This window comes from Corvus cornix, chromosome 10 (genome assembly GCF_000738735.6).
Source record: "Corvus cornix cornix isolate S_Up_H32 chromosome 10, ASM73873v5, whole genome shotgun sequence".
Classification (NCBI taxonomy): Eukaryota; Metazoa; Chordata; class Aves; order Passeriformes; family Corvidae; genus Corvus; species Corvus cornix.
The window spans coordinates 1,580,926-1,606,374 of NC_046340.1; the positions used below are offsets into that span (position 1 = coordinate 1,580,926).

General features: G+C 38.9%; 1 long non-coding RNA gene across 1 annotated transcript in view; it reads left to right on the forward strand.

Annotated features, from left to right (window-relative positions):
• LOC120410527 overlaps positions 1 to 25,449 on the forward strand; it is a 250,231-nt gene that overhangs the window by 59,426 nt on the left and 165,356 nt on the right. The window contains exon 4 of the long non-coding RNA XR_005602730.1: positions 34 to 225. This is a non-coding gene — a long non-coding RNA (uncharacterized LOC120410527). The remainder of the gene's footprint in view (positions 1 to 33; positions 226 to 25,449) is intronic.

Consider the following 25,449-nt stretch of genomic DNA (forward strand, 5'->3'; position numbering starts at 1 on the left):
CAACCCCTTTCTTTTACTTTTTTCCTTTTGCAGTACTTGCTGTCTCTCCTAGAAATCCAAAGAGAACATATGAGTTATCAGGAAATGGATGCATCAGTACCCTCCAGAGGCAGAGTTCAGTTGGGGAAAACTCTGAGATATGGAGAACAGGTATCAATGAACATAAACAATACTGCTGTGAAAAGAGGGAGTTGGGACTACTCAAGGCTCACGTGAATTCCTACAGTAAGTACAGCTTGAAGGTTAAAGGGGCTCCTTTGGGCAGAAAAGTCTTTGAATAGTGTATTTTTAAACAAAGTCATTTTCATAAGTGTTGAATCTGAATCTCAAAGCCAACTTGATCTGTGTAAAATTCAGCCAGAGGATATCCTAGTAAGTTCAAAGTGAGGCTTAATGGAATTGCACCTTGATGCAGAAACCCTTGGCATTTTTGTGGCCAACAGTATTTTAGGAGCAATATGGCATTTAGACAAAATCATTGGGAAGGAAATGAACAGTGTGAATTGTGAAGTTCTTTATTTGGCAATACTGAAAAGCAGATGTGAAACACATGGCTGAGAGATATTATGCAGGGTTTTTTGGGGGATTTTTAAATTTAAATAAAAAGAAATTCAACTTCTTTTGTGAAGGTCAAATCTGGAAAGAAATACGAGATGTAAATAAAATATGAGATGTTTTCTTTGGAACAAACAATACATTTAAAAATCGAATTTCTATTTAGAAATGTTAGAAATCAGTTCAGCATTGTTTTGATATTTCCTTCTTTTTATTTTGGCCAGGCCACACTTTTTTAGTCAAATCACTGTCCAGTGAGTGAGGTTTTTTCCAAATTGGTTAAAGTCTGAATGAGGCTCAATTTTACAGCCAGACCTATGAATCTTTATGATATCAGCTCAAGTTCCAGCAGCTAAACATGATTTCAGTTTTTGTTGATTGGCATACGAGGGGCAGGTGTAATGCTTACAACAAAAGTTATAAAAAAGAATGTCCTGCTTTTCTATAGCTGATATTCACACTCATAGTACAGATCTCTGCATTTCAGTTTGAAAAGCAGACCTGGTACTCTGGAGGCGATCTAAACCAACTGTGTGGTGTGTGTTCTTTGAAAGTTCTATTTATTTTAAAACTCCAGAGGGACAAAACATCTGTTTTCAGCCTGCTGAACACAGTGAACTCTCTGTGTTCTCTTTCACCCTTTTTCATCAGGGCTGCTGTGATACCAAATCAGTGAGAGCTCAGTAAGGTGTGATAATACATGATAAAGTCGCTGAGAGTAGGAATTGCCAGATGAGTTGATTTCTTGCAGTATTTTGTGTCCCGACTGCTATTTGAAGGTCTAAAGGAATATCTGTTTTCCATTAGGTGCTCGTGTTTTATTTGTTTCCTATGGGATACCTGCTTGGTTTTTATAATCCATTAGCATCTGTTATAAAGAGATTATGTATTTATAACCTCAGGATAAACCAGTAATTATCCTAAAGGTGTCACTGACACTCTGCACTGTTAAGAGTACCAAAAGACCTGTTCTGATAGGTACACTGGATAATCTGCTGCCCTTTTTATTGAAGAACCTGAGGGGTTTGTATTGGCTTTTTAAATGTCATATATGTTTGGAAAACCCTTTTTGCCTCATGGTTGGATATAATAATTAAAAGATAGAGGTAACAATACAGAAGATATCTCCTGTGTATGCTCTTCTGTGCAACTGCAGCACAGTTCCTGCTTTAGATCCCTCTAGTGTACAAACATAGGAAGATGCTTTTGGAAGGCAGTTATACCTTAGGATGTCCATTAGCATTTCCCAAAGCAATTTGTGTCCTTTCTTGTGTGACAGAGATATCGATCAAACGCCTGCTGAGTTAAATGGTCGCAGCTTAATCATGTAAACTTGTGGATTGTGGATTCTACTGCTGGGAGTCAATGCTGTAATATTTCTCTACCCTTGACAGAGAAATCAGCGTGCTGATTTCTGCCTGCCTTCCAGTTGATTCTTCCAAGCTCTGTGCCACAGAACAGTGTACAGTTATGGAATTCTTAAGAGATTTTGTTGCTGTATTATTTCTGGCTGCTGTATCTACTGTAGCCTGTACAGACTTGCCTTTTGCCTCTTTTCTGGTAGCTGTTCTGAGAAGGGAGAAAACCTTCCTGCTGCTAAGCGTGTTATCTGCACAGATGATCTGTCTGTAGTGTTCTGAGGAAAAGTCAAATGACAATATGTCAGCTTTTCAGTTCGGGAGAAATTATCCCACATTACCTTGGCAGTGGTAATAGTTTACAACGTTCATGGTCTGTAATGGGCTGTTTGCCTTAAAGGGCTTTGACAGTTTTGCTGAACTTAACGTGTACTCAGCTAAGGGATGATCTTTCTTCACTACATCACTTGCAGTTTGAATAGGTCACATTTTGATAAGATGTGTTTGATTTACAAACTGTGAAACTGCTGTATAAAACCTCCTTTTTGCTTACACGTCTCTCAAAAGATTCACTGTATTATTCTGAGAGCAAATACCTAATTATTTGCTGCTGAAAGCCATGTAAGAACACCTCTCTCTATTTCTGAAATCCTTTGGTGATATCTGCCACAGTAAGTTTACATCCAAAATGAATAATGCAATGGAAAGCGATTTCATTTTGTGGGTTTGTTGAGCTGGGGTCTAGCTTTGTCATAAGACCAAAAAAAATATTAGGTCAGTGCCTGGTGGGGGAGGTGTGTGTTGGGAGGCTGTCGTCAGTGCTTTGTTGGACTCCATTATATCCAGGTCTGGAACTGAGCATTTGCTGATGCCACTGATACCAGGTCAAGCTGTACAGGTACTTCTACACCTTTCTAACAAAGGCCTCCCGGGAGAGTTCCTCTGAAATAGTTTCTTCTTACAAGGATATTTCTTCCAATTACATATAGCAGAAAATAATACTTAGAAGAAAAAACTCTGCTGGCATGATGGATGGAGCTTGCCTGTGCTCCTCTGACCAGTATCACCAGATACTATTTCTAGGGCTGCCAGGAAGAGGTGTTTTTGGTAAGTCTTGCACTGCAGAATGGTCTGGGTTTTTCTGCGGTGTTTGGATGTCCCTTAGAGTTGTATTCAGGGAGAAAGTGTTGGTTATGACAGAGCAGGCAGCACAATGAGGTGATGAATCATCAGCACCATAATGACTGTGATTTTAACACCTCTGCCAGGATCCTTGGATAGAGTTTAAGGCCTATTAAAGTTTGTGTAAAGAGAAAAAAGCAAAATGAAGAAAATATGTTTAAGAACATCTACTGTTATGTAAAATTTCTCTGATGGTGGATACGAGGTTAATATGAGGCTGACTCTCTTTACACATAAGCATTTGAAGCAAAGTCATCTGAAGCTGTCATGACAACACAAAGCTCCAGAATGGCTCACTTTGTTTGCCATTTAGAAGATTATCTTAACTGGGCACCACCATACTGTGAACATGAATGATGAAAAATAATGCTGCATGAGCATACTGCACAAGAGAGCGTAATGAGTATTTTAATGCTCAAGGAAAGGTTAATGAAAAAGGTAATGAAAAAGCTTTACAACAGAGAGTAAACTGTTTCCCTGAGTTGGTATCTGAATCCCATGCACAGCTCTTTGGCTGTGTCTTTGGCTATCCTCCAACTGGCAAAGTTACTGGTGAATCATAGCTCTTTGTTTTTAAATGTGTATAAAGTCCATATCCCAACTCCTGTGTCTGCAAGCAGAGCAGCTGAGCAGATCAGCCCCACTGTCTGAGCATCTGACAATGCCCATAAAGTATCATAAGAAAATGATGCTAATTCTGTTCCACCTGTTGTTTGGATCTAAAAGGGGAATTTTCTTAGATTGGGCCTTCAGCCATCCATGCTTATGTTTGAGAAATGGTAACAGACATTCTGTTTATCACTTGTAATAGTTGCCCATATGCCATGTGTTAGGTGTCAGGTGGAGACATCCTTACTTCTCTGTATCATAGCAAGAAACACCATGAATTTCAACCTGGCTGAATTCAGAACCCACAGAGTATGTTCATTTGGCCAGAGGGCATCCCATTAAGTGGCATAAGGAAAGTCTCTTTCAATCACTAAAGACCTTTCTTGCGGTAATCCCTGCTGCTCCTGGGAATTTGAGATGGGAAGTGAAACCAAACCTTCTTCTGGCAGTTCTGTGACAATGCCTCCAGGGCTGCTAATGTATTAGGGAAAAATTCTGCCAAGCTTTCCACAGTGTAACATTTTTGTTCATAAATATACCAGCTGGTTTTAATGACACTTGTGAGATATTGATGCAGAAAGTCAGGGTGTCAGAATCTTTGTTCATGAGTGGCAAACTCATGAACAACTTTAATTCCAGCTGCTTAGAAAGGAGCAAGAAACATCTGAAGTTAGAAATTAATCAGAAAGTTTTTGCAGATAAAGGAAACACCTGACTTTCCCTTTCACTTCCATGACACCCCTAATGATCTGATATTTGCTATACCAGGCACATCATCCCTGTGAGCTGATGGGTGAATTCGTTATCTGTACGTCCATTTGCAGTTCTGCACCTGTTTCAGTTTTGGACGTAACTAGTGTTGATATTTCCTCTTGTTGGGCTGTTTTATTCCATATCAGTCTAGCATTTCTGTAGTCATCAGGAGTCTCTACCCTTGATAAGAGAGCACTTAGCTGTTCCTTGATAAATAATTAGTAAAGAACACATCAGCTGCTGACATCTTGCTGTACCCTGTTGAATCATATAGGGGAAATTTTAAATGTAGCAAACATTAATTAGTGGCTGTCTTTGCTGGGTTTATTATCCATTTCAATTTCCATAATAGGTCTGCATCTGAGTGAATGGAATGTTTCCATTCTGAAAATGACTGGTGAGATTCATGTGTTTGCTTTCATTCCCTCTGTGTTTCTGCCTGTGCTCACTATTCTTTCATAACAAAGCTGTCCCCTACCTTGCTTTTTAGTGTTTCAGATCACATAAAGGTGGTGACATTCAACACAGAGATAGCACATTTGTTTATTTTTCAGTTTACTGAATGCATTTCCCAACAAAAATTTCAGTGGGTGAAAAAGATAACAGAGAATATTGAGCATAACAGAAATAGGGTTACAGCGAGTTCACCAAATCCCTTGGACTGTAGCTAATGGGATGCCCTTGCAGATGTGCTGACAAAAGGGCTGGTTTAAGTCCTGCTCTAGTTATGCTACCACAAGCCACACTGACTGCAGGGTGATGACCTCCAGACTCTGCAGGCAAATGCTCCAAGGACAAGGGCAAACCACAGTTACCTACTGCAGGGACTTGCAGCTGCAGCCATTGATTTCCTGGTGCGCAAATGAGAAATGACATCAGATGAGCTTTGTGCTACAGACTTGATTACATAGGATGCTGCACCAGACAGAAAGGATTACAGAGATGTTAGGTTTCTAAGAAAACGTAGCACAAAAGTCTAGGCTGTACCTCTGTCAGTTGAATCTGACAGCATTGGTCTGCCAGAAAAACTTTTGAAGGTAAAGACTCCAGTCTGACGTACTTTGTTTACATTGAGCTTATGGTTGTTTAAGATCTGGGTTTGGTGCTGCATATGTTTGGATAGAGCAATCTGACTGACTTCTGGTATTTCAGATCTTAACAGCAATTTAGCTGCTTATTACATGTGCACAATCCACCAAGTGCACATTCCTGTCTAGGTGCTGTGAATTAGCTATAGTATATGAATCCCAGCATGTAATGTGATAGCATTTTATTCATGTTGGAGGTAATGACTGCATTATGTATTTCATGCCCAAAGAGAAATAGCATGACTTCAGGCAACAGAAATTAACAGTATGAAGCATTATTGTTTGTGATGTTGTTGATGTTTTAATTGCTGATCATTAATCTGTGTTCTTCAACTCCAGTGTTGGTGAAATTATAATTAGTCCAGTGTGTTTTGCTGAAATGTAGAAAACAATCAGTCTGCCACTAATGATAGGGCACATGGGACTCTGAAATTGAGTATCAAGTCAGTACTTCTATTCCACAGTGCATAATTTTTTTTTTTTAATGTGTATATTTTTGGAGTAAAATCGGGAGAATAACTTGCACTAAAGAAAACTGACAGAATTGAAAAAAATTCACATTAAAACCTTGCATATTTTATTTATTTCCATGTAATGACATAATGATGTAAGTCCTGTGCTATGGTACAGTGGAAAAAGGCTTTGGACAGACATCATTCTGGAAATGTAAATAATGTCATAGTTGGTCCTAAATGTGGCCTTTACTCTCTCGTATGCGTGTTTGCCTAGTCAATTAGAAGTTCATATACTCCACTTATTGTGTTACTTTTTTATTCAGGCAAAGATCAATTTCATCACAAGTTGACTCTCCTCATAATGCATGTGCACCTGTGCAGTCCTGAAATGTAAAACCTGTGCATGTGCTTCAGGATTACTTCTGCTGTCAATCCAAATGTAGCTCTGCTCTAACATCATATCATGTTCACTTATGTCAATGCAAAAGGAGTTGAAAAACTGCAAATTTGTTGTATGCCTGCACAACTTGGTCAGTATGAAAGATGTTCACAGAGGAAATATCTAAGGGCTATAAAGCAGCCATTATGATTTTGCATTGTCTGCAGTGGCAAGGCTTTGCCTGTGTGGGAAAGATGCTCCAGCAAACCAAGGTATGACTGTAAACTTCCAAAAGTGAGTTGATGTAAATCCAAGTGTGGAAGATCCTTATTTTATGCAGTTTAGCTCAAATCAACTGGAAGCAGGTTTTAATTTAACAAAACAAAAGAGCCCTTCAGAGGTGACTGGTGACTGTCCCACTGAGGGTTTGGCACACTGCAGATACAATGCTTCAACTGCACTGAGCTCACACTGCTACATTTTGCCTTTACAGCATCTATAACTTGATCTGGGTTGAGATGAAGTCAGTGAGATATTGCCACCTGCTACAAGAGAGAAGCTTGAATCATTCTTTTAATGAGGCAGGGGCCAGTTCTGTGTCTAAATATTTTATCCTGACTAGGAATCCATCCCCTTCTGTTTAAAGAATAAACTTATTTTCTATTTAACACTGACTCTGTAAAATTCCATGAATCTACTTTCTCCAGTAAAAAAAAAAAAATTGTATTCAGGTTTAGCACAGAAGCAAACAAGTATTTATTGAGAAATTATTTGGTAGAATTCTAAACCCAGATGTTTCCACACTAATCTCCATAATCAATGATGACATTCCTATTGCCAGAAGACACATGAATGTCAAGCTCTTAATGACTGATGCCTTCTGGTTGGAAGTGTCAAGAGAGGGGAACAAATAGCCTTGGCTACTGTGTGACTTAGGAATTGCTAAGAGGTGCCCACTGTTGGTGTTAATCCATCCCAACTGCAAAGAAGATTGAGATTGGGTAGCTCTTCAAATGAAAATTGATGTAACAAACTTTGACAGATATGTCTTTTGCTGGTGTTGTTAAGACAACACTCATTTCATTGATTCATTCAGTATTATCATGCTGATTATAGGTCATGCAGAACATCTACACTACCTAATCAGTCTTTCCTTCCTTGGCAAGTACATTTTTTGTGTTTCTGTGAGATTACCCATCTCCCCGAGTGCTGAGCAGTGGCATTTCTTGGCAGGATGTGACATTGCTTTTAATAAGATACACTTCAAAGCGTTGTGCCACACCACGCCAAATATCACTTGAAAATAGCATAAAACCTTTCACTTTCATTTCTTTGCTTTTCATTTTTTAAACCTTATCTTGGAAGCATTAAAGGCAACCAGCTTTTTGGCTTTCATGCCTGTCTGAAGATGTAAGTACAACAATGCTAATGCCAAAATGACGAAAGAATCAGAATGAAAAAGTCCTTGAATGGAGAAAGGGTGGGAGGGAAGCAGGAAAATGAGCAAAGAAGATGAAAAAGGAGCACTGAGGAGAAAAACTATTTCTTAATTACACTATGAACTTTCTCTTGTGAATCTTGGATCTCACCCTAATTAAAGTAATTGGCATGTAGCAGTGTGATACAGATGGAATTCAGACACTGTACTGGGCAAAGAGGCTTTAAATTTGCATTTGCTAGCTAGCTTGCAAAAGAGCTCTTTTTTTTTTCTCTTCCATTATATGCAAAAGGAAGAGAGGGATTACATGGCTGCTAAGAAAGAGAAGGCACGTGAATGCAAATATCTGAATTTTTCTTTAGGCTCAGTATGTTCACCTTGCATTCAGAAGGAGTCAGATCTCCTGCAGGGATGTTCCTTTGGTAAATCCTCAAAATATCTTAGACTATTTAGTTGTTCAGGGGAGCTTTTGCCTAGTCTGGAAGTGTTGAAATAAAGTACCATGGAAAGGTTCAAAACTGACTATATAAGAAGTATAGTACAGGACAAATAAAAGAACTTATGAAAAATGAGGAATAACCAAACCTGCAGGAAACAAGAGCCATGAGCCAAGAAGTAAGAACAGGAGGATATGATAAATCAAACTACAAAGCCAAAGAACAACTTTGCTTGAACTTTGTGCTCGTTAACATAAGATCCCTTCAAACTCAGCTTGTTCTGTGATTTTGTGAGAGTACCCACCCACAGGTTGCCCTTACTCCCATAAACCCCTTCCTCATCGAGTGTGAGTGGCAAAATAAGTGTGCATTGTATCTTTAAACAGATGAGGCTGCAAAGACAATGGCTCCAGAGCTTTAGGTTGTTACATATGTGGGAAATACCAAATTTCTATTATTCCAAGTGTGTAAAAATGAGCACATGGCCTAATGGAGGTGTGCTAGTTTTGTGGCTTCTCCACTTAGCACTCATCTCTGTGCAGATGTGAAATGAAATCAAATGTCTCAGCTCTGTGTGTGGATCAGCTTATTGCCCAGGGTGAAACAACCCTTATTTGGGACAAGAGAAGCAGACAGGAATCACTGGGGACTATCATACTTAGGTCATCTCTGTCCATGACTTAAACACAGAAACTGTGATCAAAACCACAGGACAGTTTCTCGGTAAAAGAGGATCACTTTCACAAGTGACAGTACCCTTTTTCTTCCCCTTTCAACAACAGTTAGGACAACACAGTGAATCCTTTGGAAGGTCAGGAATTTGAATATGGGTGTGCTCCCTTAATTTCATCCTGTCACCTGTGCAGGGGCAGAAATGCCAGGAAGCACACTGTTTTCTCCTGTCCTTGTCAGCTCTCTGGCTCTGCAAGCAAAGGAAACCTCAGCTTTTTCTTCTTCCACTGAGCCATTGCCAGTTTTTAATTTCCCTGAACCTGTTGTGAGATCAAAGGAAGGGGTCAGTGGATGGGAGAGCTGCTGCAGTGCAAGCTCAGCAATGGAAATCCAGCAGAGTAGCAGAGCTTCCCTGTGCTCAGTGACCCTTCTGCCAGAGGTGAAATCAGAACACTTGACCCTGCCACAGATGTACAGAGCTGAAGGGAGAGCTTGCACCGGAGTGCCTGGAAGGAGACTCGGCTCTCAACCCTTCTCACTGGGAGCAGGAGCTCTGCTGAAACCTAGTGCAGCTAAGCAGGGGTTTAATTAAAATTACACTAACCAAGCAAACTACAAACTCTGATTAAGAGGTGTAAATCATTATAAAACTTATTCTCTCAGACACTCTTCCTTATTAAATGTTTTCTAGATTTTGTTTTTGATGAAGCAGAACCAGCAGTGATTAGTGGTAACGTCACACATGCTCTGCATAGGTTTAGCATATTTCCTAGCTCTAACTATTTGTTGGAACTGCAGATAGTTTTAAACTCAGTTGGAGCCAGGGACAGACAGACTGAGATGTATTTTCATGTTTTTTTCTGGCCTGGAACTGTATATACATGTGAGATTTTTCTTCTGGTCATGCTGCACAGGTTTTTGTAATTTCATTAAAAGGCATCCATGGTTGGCACCAAAAATTGTTTTATTTTAAAAAGCTTAAACTGAGTGGAATAGTTGCTGTTAGGATGCTCCATGCTACTTATGGGAAGTAGTTACTGACTGGTCTGTGATCTGTTGTTGCAGTGTGCCTTGGCTTAGGCATCTACAGGGGTAAGCAAACCATGCTTATTAGGTGCAAAGGGAGTGTGTAACATTTGGTAGGCAGGCTCTGGTAAGTTTTGGAATGTTTGGGGTTTTTTTGTTTTGCTGCTTTTTAAAGATACTGTTTTTATGGCACTCAGAGTTCTGAATATAAGCAGAAAGCTGTGAGGTGAATAGATGGTGCTCTTAGTGCTTAGAGCAGCATTTCCTGTTGTCCTTTTGTGTGTCTGACAGGTCTGGTATTTTATGAGGGAAAAAGTTATAATTTATTTTTTTAAGTTAGGAAAATAAGTCCAATGAATCCTGCTAAAAGGCAGCCTCATACTGTTGTCATTAATGGCTTCCCCTGAGAAACTGGCAAATTGATAAATTAAGCTTTTCCTCTGTGACAGCCTTTCACACACTCAATATGTAGCCCCACTTTAGTCTTCAGCAGCAGTAAATCAATCTACTATAGAAATTCTTTGCTTTCCTACCCAGGTACAAAATATATCTAGAAACTTGGTGTGTCAGTTCTCTATGTTTAGCTCTAACTCATTTTAGCAATCACAGGAGGCATAAATTTTGTATTTATGTTGAAATGCATCCCTAATTGAGATGTCTATATTGCTTCAAGCCTTTCTTCTTGAAAACCAATTAATAAATTTCACACTAGAACACAGTCTTTTTATTAAGACTCAATTAAGGAAGATATAATGAGGCCAAACTAGGTGAAGCTTTTAGTGTGTATTATACACAGCAGATCTTGAAAGATAGATACAAAGTCAAATCTCACTTTGAACCTGCTTTCATCTAACAGCAGTAAAAGGTCCTATATGGTGCCTGTACCAACAAGAAGTTCATAAATAAAAATCTAAGCAAAGTGAAATTACCATCCACAAGTAAGAGATGAGTTTTAGTTATGTCCCCTGTGAACATAGGAAATGGATCCTTTTTTATAAAAGCTGATATCTTGTTTCATTAACTATTACCAGTTGCTACTGAGTAATTGTAATTTGCGTGCATTGCCTTTTGGTTTTTTTTAATCTTCTCCATTTGCAGACATTGTTGTGACAGTTGTTCAGCCAAATTGTCCTCATAGAAATACCAAGATGTGGTATAGTTTCTCAACCTTGCATGGGCTATTTAGCTTTAAAAATGCTGGTGGTGATACTTTGAAAACCCCAGTGCTGTGCCCTGTGGTACCCAGAGATCTGAGATGCTGATGGGAGATCCCACCTGTGAGAGGGTGGCAGCAACATCTGGGACTGACTGGTCTTAGTCTGTTGGCTGATAGAAAACACGGCAAATGTACCTAAACATTTGTCAAAAATCTGGACTTAGGCTACAGTATTTAAGTAAGTTGAAAGTAGTGTAGTAGATGATGATGTCGTTAATGTTTTCAGGCAGAATGTGTCTGAATTAAACACAGGTTTATGTATTATAACTGGGTTGCAGTATGTTTTATCAGTGTAGGCTCTGAATAAGCGGAGTAAGAAATGTGATGAAAAACTTAAAAAGAGAATATAGGGTGGAAGGAAAATTGCATAGGTCATCCCTACAAATCACAGAAGCGTGGACTCACAGCAGCTCTGGGTTTACTGGGAGTTGTAGATCCAGATCTACTAAGTTTTTGCCAGGTCTGAATCTTACAATATAAATCCAGAATGTTGCTAGAACTGGGATTTTGGAGATCTTTTAAATATCTATGAAATTTTATAACAAAGAATACTTTTTTCTGAGGCCTTGGTAGCAAGTCCCATTGTAGTTGGAAATGACATCTCTCACTGCAAGTTGGATTCCTTTCCAGGAGTTCTTAAGTTGTACAAACAGAATTCTTATTCTTTTCTATTTAAAATATATGAAAATTTCTGTGTACTCTCAGCAGGTTCTCACAATTTCTCCTTATGGATAAATGGTGGGGGGATCCCTAACACCAGTCACTTGTTCTAAAGGGATTAATTCCTCCCTAAAATGTGGTCTCTTTGAAGACCTGACATTAAACATTAGCCTCAGCACAAAAGAAGGGGTGACACTGTCAGAAGTGTAAAGAACCTGAGCCTACAGGACACCAGGTGCCAGAATAACTTGAAAATTTCAAAGGGTTTATGACTGTGTTAATTTATTGATCTTAGCAACCGGGATGCAGCGATAATTATGCTTGATTATAGTTCTTTGATAATTAATGGGAGATTTTAGGTGCAAAAGTCCTTCTTGTGTGTATCAGTGGGATTGTTGCCTTAAAAGTATTTGAAGACGTGGTTCTTCATTTCTCTTATTTGAAGAAAAAGTAAAATCACATACATTAAAAAAATTCTTTTGAAAATATGTAATGCATATGTACATTACTAATGAGGATCACTGGAGTGAAACTTGGAGGGGTGTAAATCCATTTTCAAGTATATAACTTAACAGAATTTACTTTTAGGATACTATTAAAAGTAATTAAAAAGAAAGAAAAATATTAAGGAAAGTTCCAAAGTCTCAGTCAGTATAGTTAAATGAGTTCTGTTGATAAATACTTACAGGGCTGTAGAAGGGGTAGAAAAAATCATCACACCTTTCTGACAATATCTAATGATCTATTTAGCAAGATTTGAAAGAAAACACTTTGGCCAGATTTCTGAGCTACAGCTGTTTTTCCCATTTTATTATACATTGTAGAAAGTTTAGTTATGTTACCCAAGTGCTAATTGGATACTGACTTATTGTTAGAACTCTTGATGACATATCTCCCAGTATCATGAGATTTTGGGCCGTTTTTAGAGAGGTGAACCCAGACTGGAGCACTTATTTCAAATACCATTATAGAAGAAGGACACTTTCCAAGACAATGTGTGCAGCTGCAAGGAAAGAGGAAGCCAGAATTTTGGAGCTTATCATTAAATAAACTCTGAGTTCTCAAGTGTATGTTCCTTTATTTGTTAGATTTAGCTAGAGTTTAGTCCAAAAAACCAGGTCATTAGACCTTCACCCAGCAAGGCACTTAAACACATTCATAACTTTAAATACATGAGTGACTCGATTCAAATCATGGTGTTAAGTGTTTTGTTTGACTGGGGATCCATTGATTGCTTTTTGGCACCAGTCTCATTCTTTCTTTAAATGAAGTTAGCCAAGAAATTAGGAGCCTTGGTTCACTTCCTTGTTCAGAGAACAATGCCACATGTAGAGCTCTGCTGACAGAGCTTTGGGAGGTGGAGCAAAACCTGTTTTTATTGAAGAAAACAGTATTGTACACGACTCCTATCAATTAGTGCTTGGTCTGAAGGTCCTTATGGCTTGCTCAGCTTGAACTGGCCCCAAACAGCATCTCATCCAGAAGAATACAGCCACTTAAGGTTCTGATTTTCAAATTCAGTAGAGCTGTTACTCCTTATGTTTTGAGACTTCATATAGGCTGTGGATGGCAAACAGTTCTTGTAAGTGTTTCTGCCTGCAGGTGTCAGTAGTTTGTTTCATAACTGGGGCCAAAAAGTCATTTTGAAGCAGTAAGGGGCTTTTTGCAGTGGCAAAAATGGGCTGTTGTGGACAAGGGTTCATCCTGCCTCAGCCAAGTTCCAGATGGTTTGGGGGGGGGCTGTGGTAGCGAGCTACCTCAGCTCTCTGTAGCAGAGGTGAGGAGAGACGTCTCTTGTTCCAGGGAAGGTGCTGCAGCCTTTCTTCTGTTCCAGAGCTTTCCCTCATGGTGAAATAGCTGGGTTCCTTCAGCCCCTGAGCTCTGCCCAGCTTCTACCCTGCTCATCATTACCATAATGTCTCCTTCGGTGATTGCAGGAGGCATGATGTAGCTGCTCTATCTGTGAGCTGCTTGGCTTCCTTTACCAATATTCCCTTTTTACCTTTCTTTAAGCAGCTTTAGTTAATTACCTAAATAGCCCATGTGAATCAGATGAGAGAATTTGAGAATCTTTCCATATGGCAGAATGTCTGGGTTTGTTTTCTGGTAAGATTAGACAGTTTTTCTCTAAATACTTCATTTTCTGAAAAAAAAAAAAAAAATTAAAAGAAAGTATTCCTGGCCCACCTCAGGATTCTTCTTTTTAAGAATTCAACTAAATACAGGAAATCAACCTGAGTTTACACTGTTATTTTGGCACATGTGCACAGGTGGGAGCTGTCGGCAGCGACGACTGAACCACACAGGGTGCAAGACCCTTGTGAGAAAGGCAAAGTGAAGGATCATTTTTCACTGCAGTACACATTGTGGAAGAAGAAATAGGGAGGGGTTTTTAGTCTTTTTCTATTTTGAAGCAGATGCAGAAAAAGCAATACTGGACAAGTAAAAAGAAGATTTTGCATTGGAAGAATATTAGAACGCTTTGTGAGTGACTAAAAATGTCTTTGCAGGTTTTACCACTTTTGGTTCTGAAGCTGAGAATCCAAAAGGCAGTTTTCTCAAGTTTCATTGCAGGAAATTAATTTAATGATTGTATATATTTCCTGTGATTATTCTCATTTTTTCCCATAGAAGGGCATCATTTGACAGAAACTGCTCATGATTGTCTCAAGAATAAGCAGAAAATGGAGTGAAGACACAGTCTTTGATCTGAAACACCAAGACATCAATTAAAAGGCAGGAGCCCTTGTGGGAAAAATTTCCTCTGGGATACCTTTCCCACAAGGGTTCTTGCCCTTGTTGGAAATGTATCCCAGAGGAAACTTGGAAATGCTGTAATAGCCAATTTCTGCTGCATATTTCCCAATGAGAATCTTTTCTATTTAGATAGATGGTTTCACTTGATCACTGAAGAATGATTGTAAAGAAAGTTTCCCATGAGAAGGTCACATTTATGTCTTTAAAATTAAACACATCATTAAAAGGTCTTGGCTGAATCAAGGCTAGGGAAACACAGATCAGTGACTTCACATTCACACCTGAATACTTATGAAGCAAAATGTGGGAGGCTTCTGAAGCTTTATTCCTAATATTTCCATTCAGTGCACTGGTTGGCAGATAACTAAATTCTCTTTCAAGATCATTGTTTTTTTAAACGTGGCAGCAACCTAACTGAACAAACTCCCCATACTTATTAATCCATTTCCCTTCTTCTTTGTGTTTTGATTTATTTTTTTATAGATCCAGAAGTGTTTGCCAAAAATGTTTTCTTAAACAGACAAATGGGAGAAATACTGGAGCTAAAAAAGCTGTGCTCATTGAATGTATTTGCCAAATGAGTCAGAATAGCACATTTGGAAGACAGGGATCAGTGCACTGTTGGCCTGGCTGGGGACTTACGCAGAAATAATTACAAATTGTAAAAAATGGGAGGTAGTGGGCATTGGAGCTCTGTAAGAGTTCAGTAAGTTGTGTAAAATCATGGCTATAGCCCTTTATATTTCAGTACCTACCTCCTTCCTCAGGCTGTTTTCAGATAAACTATGCACACCTGCCTAAGTTGGAAGTTGAAACAGATTGATTTTGACTGGATAGGAAAAAGCCTTCTTACTCTGAGGGCAGTCAAACATTGGGACAGGCTGCCTGGAAGATTATATAGTCCCAGATTGTGGGGATTCCTTGGGAATTTTAAAAAGCCTGAGAAGCCAGGTTTGAGCTTATGGTTCACCCGGCTTTCAGCAGGAGATTGGACTCAGGCCCTTCAGTGAGCTTCTTGCCAGCCTGGACAAATGTGTGATCTTTCTATATTTTTCCTGTTCTCGTGGTGAAAAAAATTCTCATGAATTTTTTTTCTCATGAAAAAAATTAGGGTCAAAGAAGGAACTCCAAAATCTTGACAAGTAAGATACCATCATTTGTCTCTCTATGTGGGGAGCTTAACAAGTGCTTTTTTGTGAACTGTTGTGCTCTGCCACACCATTTGATCTGTTGAAATGTTGTCTATAAAACATTTGCTGAAACTACTCCAGCACTACTAAGCCAGAGAACACAAGTTTGGTTCTGATACTTGTTCAAAGATGGAAAACATTAAGAGTGAAGAGATTACTGGAGCTAAGACAATTATCTTTGGGTAATGAAATCTTAAGATACTCACAGAGGACTCTGCTAAGTAAGTTAAATTTCCCTGCAATTTCTTTCTTCCATTTGAACATAGACAGAATCCCTGCTCAGTACATGAAACTGGCTTAGGGGGAAAGAAAAAAGAAATAAAAAAGAAAATAATTCATCTAAAAAAGTATCTTTGGCTAAGTTTGATAGTTATGAAAAATTTACTTTCATTTATTTTCTGATTGGTTGTGGGGTGGAAATTGCAGACATTTCAACAATAAGTTGCCATTTAGGTTCTGGACACTAGGCCAGCTGTTCAGTCCCACATCAAAATTGTGTTAGAAGGGGGCAGTCAATGTTATAAGTCACTCTGGGCTCTTATGTAGAAGAAACAACAAAAGAAAATACTTTTCCTTTTACCCTCTACTTTTCTTCCCTTCATGCTGCCTGCTGAGAGGTTTTTAAAAGCCTATCTCCATCATAGGCACATGGTTGGGTTTTACCTTTATCAGGCACAGAGGAGGCAGGCCAGCCTTTTGAAATCTCTCAGCAGTCAGCAAGAATAAAGTGGGCATCCTAGTGGTAGGAGTAATTTTCAGCTTCCTGACAACAATTGGCAGAATGCTGGGAAAAGCTATTAAAAATGAGGTTCGATCACCAAAGTCTATTTTGGCCTATATTTAATGAGATGTGTCAGCTAGAATTTACAGTAAGTGGCTAATTGTTAATAATGTGCCTGTCTAAGGCCCTCTGTGACTTCAGATCTGCACAATTCAACCACATGTGCTTGCTATGTTTTGCTTTATTGGGTATCACAAGTCAACTTATCTCTGTAGTGAAGGAACAGGATGTGACAGGAAAAAAAGCACTGTTAACTCTAGAAAAGTTTATTTGATATATATTATTAAATGTACTGTATGGGTAAATTGCAACAAATAAGTTAAAAATTAAAAATGAAGATGTGACCTCAACAGAGCAGTGGCATTTCATTTCCCCTCTTAACTATGCTCAGGATCAAGGGGATGTTTGTATTTAAGGCACTGAATGGCTTGGTTGCAAAGGTTTCTTGTTGCCCTGGGCAAGTTACCACATATTTTTTTGCTTCAGTTTTTTATCAGTATAAAACTTGTTTCCCTAGCAGAAGTGAAATTTATGCACACTGAAGTGGCTGAGGGATGGTCATAAGATCCTATAAAAAGGATTTATAACAAAATGATTTGATGTGAACAAATCTAAACCTCACTTTTTAAATCTTTTGAACACTGGTTTTGAAGACAGCTATGTCTCTTAGATTAAAAAATGCCCAAATTCCACAAAAAGAAAAAAAAAACATTTAAGAACATTTTGGGCCAGCATGTTTGTAGCTCAGGGTGCCTTAGGCCAGCGCTCAGTGCTCTGCATGCCACTGGAATGTGTGCATGTAGAGCCAGTCAGGGCTGCTGTGCTAAGGCTGTCTCCTGACTGTGCTGTGTTCTCAGGAAACTCGCTGCCTGAGATATTTCATGCTTCCAGTTTCCTTCTAGAAGGATTCCAGAGCTTTCCTTTCCTTTTCTTTTGCCTTTGTCTAGTTCACTAAGGTTTTCAGTCAGGATATCTTTCATTAAACTAACTGATGTAGTCCAGGAAAGCAGAAAAATCTTAAGATATAAAAATCATTTTCTTTGGATTTGACAAACAACAGGCCTTACTTAAATCACTTCACCATCATATAAAAATTGGCTGTTGTTTCTGGCTGTGCTTCTTGACAAACATCTTCCTCTTGTGCAAACAGAAACTGCATATAAAGATTATTTATTTCCCAATTTTCTTTATCAGGGTTTTGCAGTTTCTGATAATGAACACAACCTGGGACACTGCTTTCCTCATGTTTCCAAAATGCATTCTGAGGGTCTAGTGTAGCTTCTATAGTCCCATATGTTGTAGCTAATGTCAGAAAAACAGAGGGTGAATGGTCAACACAAGTAATAGGAATGGAGAAGAAGAATAAACTGTATTTTTTATCTTTTAAAGAAAGCAGAACTGTATGTTTGAGTGGTTGGAAAACAGATAGAACCTGCAGGCACTTTTGTAATGGTACCTCATGGAAACACTGGTGGGCACAGGTCTTGCACTGCATTTGTTGAATAGGTACCCAGGCATTAAGGATGCTGGAAAATCGCCGTGTGAATGGGTTTATGGGGGCTCTGCAGGCCAAGTAAAGTGCTTGGATTAAACATTGAGCTTGGGAGATGGATGGCACATCCTTATAAAGAGCTGCAAATGGGAATGGATCTTGTTAGTCGAGCATGAGGTCCAGTACTTCAGTCATTTTGTTTGGACAGAAGAGATTTTTCTTGCTAGATTAGTTAATTTCTGAGCAATAACTTTTACCCCTCTTTCCATCTTCTCCAGGTACCTGCTTCATCCTAAACATGATGAGTTTATAAACCTGGGAAGGGCAGAAGGAAAAGAGTAAGAAATAAAAATGGAACCTGAAGGGAAGGTGGCCAGTCCTGGAGCCAGTGTCCCTGAGTGTCACTCGGCAGCTGCTCTCAGGGTCTGTCCCTTTCTGGTGATTTCTCAGCCCATAGTGTGAGAGGGCACAGGTGCCTTTATTCTATAGAGTAAAGCAAGAGACACAATGGCATTGCTGCTTCTGTATCTGTTATTCTCCTTGCAAGTGATACATTCTGAGCACTTTTTAATACTTTATTTACTTCCTTAATTTTAATTATTTATTTTCTTATTGCAGACATCCATTTTATTGGGTTTTCTTTAAACATCTGACTAAAATAATCAACCATCCTCCAGGTTTAAAATTATAAAATTAAATTTGATTCCTTGGATTATCATCTTGGGCTTGTGTATTGAGCATTTAATTTCTTATTGCAGAAACAGATGTTCAGTTGTTTATTCATTCACCACCTGTCTTTAAAAAGTATTTTGTTAGTTTATGAATGCCATTAGAGGAAATATCCAGGAATACTTTGCTATCCTTCTGAAAGCACCATTCTCAGCTTCAGAATTAGTACATTTTTGTAAAGCTGTCTAGATATCCAAGAGATCTTCTTTCTTTTGAGCTAAAAGAAAGGTCCACACAAGGTCCTGGTCAATTTAATGCCTTCACATCATAAATGTCTTCTTGGGAATAAAAAGGAACCTCTCAACTCCAAGAGTAGCCAAATGAAACAATACTAGCAAAGATAATGGTAGCCTCAAGTGTTATGGTTTTGTAACCTAGCAGCTGGTGCAGATAGGCAGATGTTCCACAGGGATCTCAAGAGATTTGGACCCTAATAAACAGATTTATTTTTCAGAAGGTCTTCTGTTGTAGAAGGCAAGGTTATCTGCTGGCTTAGCAGTTGGTACAACATCACATCACAAGGTGGTGAACGAAGCAAGTGCATTTGAAATGCAGTTAAAGGATACTGCCAGGAAAAAGTCACGTTGGCAGTATTTTCATACACGGAAATTTCTGTGCTGAAATTTTTAAAAAGTTTCTTTCCTGACAGCAAGTGTTGTGGCATGCTCCTGTGATGGTGGCTAACTCAGACTGTTTTCTTAATTCATTGGAAAAATTTCTAATGATGCATATGGAAGCAATATTCTTCGTGTCAGTACATCAGAGGGATGTCAGGAACCATTAGTAGAAGCTGATGATAGTCTTTGAGTTTTCCTTGTCCATTTTTGTCTTGAAGAAATCAATAACATGTATTATATATAAAAAATAATAATAGAGAGTATAGATAAGCTTTCTGTTTAGCCAAGACCATTTTAGTGTAAAGGATAATGTAAATGTCATTTGCTTAAAGGAAAAGACAGTGACAATCCTTAATAGTGATTTCAAAATGTGTAATCCCTCTATGGCAGTCCAGTCATGTGAAACTGGGGCTCACTTTATTCTAAACCGCTGTGAATTTGTGGTGGATATCTGGCTAATTTCCAAGTCAAGCATGATTACAATGCTGTACCTTCAATAAATTCCACAGAACTAATTTAGTCTTCAAAGGCATGAGAGGTTAAAGCTAGGTCAGCTGACGTCCTTCTTTCACAAGACCATGTCTTCAGTTAATTATGTTGCATCTATATGTGTGTTCTGTGTTGTCATACTGACTACACTAAGCCTAAAAATACTATAAATGAAAAAATGTAATTGATGAAGATGAATGCACAGACTGCCAGCATGGCTTATTTAATAGCTTCTTCAAATGTATTAGTGAGGAGTTTCAGCTCAGAGCCCATTGTCCAATGCTGCAGCAGATCTGTCCTGTGCACAAAATCTTACCAAGTGTTAATAAAGATAATAATGTTTTTTCAGGCTAAGCTCTACTGAAACATGCATGAAACCATTAGAATGGATCAATTCAGCTCGAGGTAGACATCTAACTGTAAGAAGTGTCTACAGAATTACATATTCATTATTTTACCACATCAAATAGATTCTAGTGGCAATCACAGAGCTTTTTGTTAGCAATTAATCCAGTACATAGACAGTTCTAAACTGCAACAATGCTGCATCATTTAAATGACACTGTTGAGCCCTGTAGAAGGTAATGAAATAAATTGTCTTGGTGATGATGTAAGGCAGGAGGTAGGAAAGTAACAATATAGGTAATACTACATGGGTGTATACATAGTAAAAATAAAGGCTTGCACTCCGGGCAAACCCGTGACACTGTTGGTTTCTTGTTTGTGTGAATCCTGTTCATGCTCATACTGGTCTGAATGTGCACAAACACAGCAGTGTCTGCTCAAGAGCATCAGATTAGCTGATCTCTTTACCCCTGTTTGTACTGTAGGTAGTATGCTCACAGCAATCATTAAGTGCTTGTCCGGGTTTGAACAGGATATCCTTTCACACCAATGGACTCAGCTGTATCCCTGCACACTTTCTCTTTATGTATTTGTGTCACTCATTCTCTGCTTTTCTACCTGATCAGTTCACAACCTCATTGCAGCATAGCTGCACATTGTGGGACAGGACTCCAGAACTCCTGCACAGCTAATCCTATCATTTCACCTTTCTGTGTTTGCCATCCTGGCTGTAGCTCTGTCCTGTGTGCTTCATTGCCAGCAGTGGTGCTGCTGAAATTGTTATCTGTCTTTGCTTTTCAGTCCTGCAGGGTCATCCCAAAGTCAGCCAGGTGAGCACAGTCCTGGAGCAAGGACTGCAGGCCATATGATTCAGCAGCTGCAGTTTCCTCACCTGCAGAAAACCTGGACTATATTGCATTGTAAAGATGAGATTAATTTGATCCAGAAATTTTCTAGCTGTATTTTGCTGCTGTGATGAGCTGGACATTTCTTGTCAGGGTTTCAGATATTCCTGGTTAGAACCCCAAACACAGAGCTGCCTGCATGTCACAGCTCTTTTTACAAAGAAGGTGAATTTTAAATACAAGGAAATGGAAAAAACACCACGGTTGAGAAGTCCAAGAATATAAAATGAATAAAACAATTAATGAAACCTGTGGTGTCAGATGATACCACATGGGATCTTGTTTCTCTCAGTACTCTGGGAATGAAATTCAAAAGACCTGTTTAACAGTGGGTCCAGGGTTGCCCTCCCAACAGAAGACTTTGAATAGCTGGAATGTCAGTCCAGTAAATACTGCTTGGCATTTCTAATTTTGGGGGACATTTCTGTGTTAATAACTCTTCTGGTGTAATGCAATGAGAAATTCTGGCCTTTTGGGGAAGAACTAGCTGATTGAGGGCAAAAGCCGTGTAGGGGTTTGTCCATAGCTTGCAGCTGTGCCCCTGCTCTGTGCTTGTCAGGCTGGGTTCCAGCCGTGGGGCTTGGGGCAGAGCAGTGCATGTGGCAGTACTGTATTTCTAGTTCTGACTATATTGCATGGCCTGAAGGATTCATCCAAAGCACTGAGTAGTGTCTCAGTGTATCAGCTCTAAGTTTCTTATGCTAATTTGATTATTTATTTGTAAGTAGATATTGTTTGAAATGCCATAGATACAATTCATTACCAGCCACAATTACCTTTGTGCATTAGCACATAATGAGCTATTTATTATTTAACAAAAATGTTGAACTATAATACAGCCTATTAAAATATTTGTGCACATTTCTGTTTAGATATTTGATTAATGAAAAAGTCTCATAGACTAAAAAAACTGAAAGAGCTACTTGCTCATCCAGAGGTGCTTCTAACCCTCAGTAGCACTAACAGGAATGATCTGTAGGCTCTGAGAGCTGGATGAACCCATGTCCATGACATGAGCAAGGAGTACAGCAGTGCTGCTGCTGCTTCTCCCCAGAAATGGAGCCTGTGCTTGTACTTTGTTCTGAGATTGTGCCAACAGAAAGAGGTGCAGCTTGAATCCAAGTTAATGTTCAGCATTACTTCAGCACCACAGAAGATGTGAAAAGCCATTCAGTCCGTTGTTCTGGTATGAGATAACTGCTCTGCATCACAGAAATGACCACATATATATTTTAGGCTGATCCTAATGTTTTTGGTGCTTCAGTCCAAAAATAATCCTGCAAAAAAAATCCTAATAATATAACTTTCTTGACACTTTCTCATTTTGTTCATTCATTGTTTGTTTTTCTTTCTCAAAATGTATTTTATCATTTATTACACTTTATTTATTTTCTCTCTGCTGATATTTCTTCTTCCTGAATCATTGGCTTGAGCCAATAACTGAATGAATAAGAAAGTTAAAATCCTGGATAGTTGGGAACAAGAACTTGCTTTGCTGTTGTAGGAGGAGCTGTGTCAACAAGCTACAGATGCTGAGTTAACGAGGGTGTTTTTGGTAAGCAGGTGGGTGGTGGCAGTGGTTCTGCCTCTGCTTAGGAAACAAAGACAGGGCTGGGAAAGGCAGGGAGTAGGAGGGCTGTGGCTGGTGCTGATTGTGGTGTTGGTATGTGCTATTACTTTGGACTGAGTAATTTACCACTATGTGAGGTTTTTTTGATTGTTTCGTTAAGAATCCTTTCCTTGTTTGGTTTTCATGTTGTAATGAGTGTGCTTTGGGGATGTATTTAGGAGACTATGATAAAGTAATTTGAAAATTCTAAAATGATTCTTAGTGGAAAGGCTGGGGATTGAATGGAGCCTAGAGACTGAGTGATCCTTAAAATTGAAACAAGCATCGAATCTTAATTGAACTTTGTTATTCAGGGAGCTTTGGTAGACCAGATTTCAGGAGGAAGTCTTGCTGAAGAGAATAGGGATGCTGAAGAGAATAGGGATGGTTTGCTACTTCAAGAGGAGATGGTGACAAAGTTACAAGCTGTACCTTGTAAAAGCTCTCCTGATAATCTCCAGAAGGTCTTTAGTTGGTGATGAGCCTGAGGATGACTGACTGCCTGCCTGAAACCAAAATGTAGGATTTGGGACCTGTAAGAAGGAAAAATGCAGTATCTGTAATTAGTGTAATTATTTAAACTAAGAAAGAAATAAATTTTACCTTAAGAGGCAGGGAATTTCTACCAAAGCATTCATATTTTGCAAGCTCTTTGGATTGATGTAATTTTGTAATCTATTTGGCTACCACAAGTGATGAGTAAAGCATGGAATATATGGTCTGTATTTCCTGATAAAAGTCATTCCAGGCAGGGAGAGGGCTTTCATCCATCCAAGAGAAGGGATGCAATTTTAAGAACAAACAGAAATGTAACTGTCAGAACTCCAAGTGTTGGCTTTGATTTGTACATTGCAGTTCCAAATAAAAGACAAAGATGGGCTTGGTTTTTTTTTAATACCGCTGCCTTGTCTCTTCATAAAGCAAATCGATTTGTAGAAGAGCAATATTTGTACCAACAACACACATTCAATAACCTTAGAACAGGACTGTACTTTGTGCTTTGAATAAGGAAATGGGTTGGATTCCTTGACTGTGCTTTTAACTCCACTATTGGAGGGGCAAAATGTGCAGTTAGTCACCTCTCTGCCACTTTCTTCTTAATGTATAATTAGACAATATTGTTATTAAATTTATGCTGTTGCAAACACCAAATATTTTTGGATGCTACTTGTTAAATCAAAGATGGTGGAACAGTATGTGGCTCTGATGGACTGCAACTGGCTGAGCCTCCCATAGGGCATCATCTACTCTGAGAATACGCCTTTTAAAGAAAAATAGGTTTCTTTTTTCTTCAAGAATTACAGGCTGTATAAAAGCAGCTCTGCAAAATTCATATTCTGTTGTGGGGGGACAAGTCATATGAATGGATGCTTAGAAAGAAGCACAGATTAAAAGATTCAGGATACCATTTCTGTAAACTATAATTTAGAAAGCTGCAAGCTGTGTTCTGTAATCAGTGAAATTATAAGCATGCAATTACTGTTTTCTTTATTAAAGCTTATATTTCAAAATAGTTTTGAAAATCATCTTGTCTCCAAATAATATCAACAACTCCTCCAGCTCATCAGGACAGTATTCAAATTAATTTCTGCCAAGGTCCTCTGGCAGGTTTGTCTAGGAAGATGTGAGTATCCACAGAAAAAGTGGGACAGTGCAGAAATTGTGTTACAATGTCCAGTGGTTATAAATTCGACCCATCGTGGCAGGATGTGCAGGTACAATTATTCTTCAATTAGGCTGCAGTCATGCATCCTTCCCTGGGTCTGCCTGAAGTGGTTGAATATATTTGTTTTCAGCACAGAACAGGAAAGTGCCTGAATCTGCTGTAATCAGTGCCAGTTTCTTTAGCTCAGCCCATCTTCAGTGGTGCACTCAAACAGCCATGTGGAGAAGAAAGTTGCTGCACTTGGCTGATCATCACCGCTCTCTGCTGCCTCTTCAAAACTGCCTGCAAATCTTTGTGCTTGTGCTCCGTAACGAATCGCCACAAAAGTGATTTAGCAGATGCAGGGACTTTAATCTGTTTGATAAATTGGTTGACCTAACCTGAAGTAAATTAGAAAGTTGTTCTGCTTGCAAATTGAAAGCAAGTTTGAAATAACACTTCTGTTCACAACCTGAGGGGTTGTATTCCTAAGAAGGATTTTTGTCCTCCAAGAAGTTATGTAGATCAAGCCTTAAGACCCAAGACAAAATCTTCCTCAGACCTCCCAGAGAAGGTGGCATTGAACAGTACCTTTGGGGGAATTCAGAGCAGATCAGAGGTTTTGTAATCACTGTCACAAGCAATTCTTTACTATCAGTCAAGAGATAAGGTCTAAGGCTCTTCTGGAAATTAGTTATAAGATGTCCTGAGTGGAGCAACTAATAAATGAGACTCTTTAGGTTAATGAATGCTTTTAAATACTCGGTGGTTTGTATCCTCCTGCCAAAGGCTGAGGCTGCTCCAGGATGCCTGGCATACACAACACACGTAGTATTTCCTAAGAATTATGCACACCAGCAACTTGGACTAATGCTGCTTTTACCAAATGCCTATGTGGTTCGATTCTGTTAGCTGAAGTCTTCTAAAAATGCTATTGAAATCCTGATCTACAGGAGTCAGTGCTTTCCATTTCTTCCGCATACATTAGTCACTAGACTGTTGCTGCAAATTTCCAAAGGACGACTCCTATTCATATGCAAACTAAGTTAGGGGTTGAGGCAT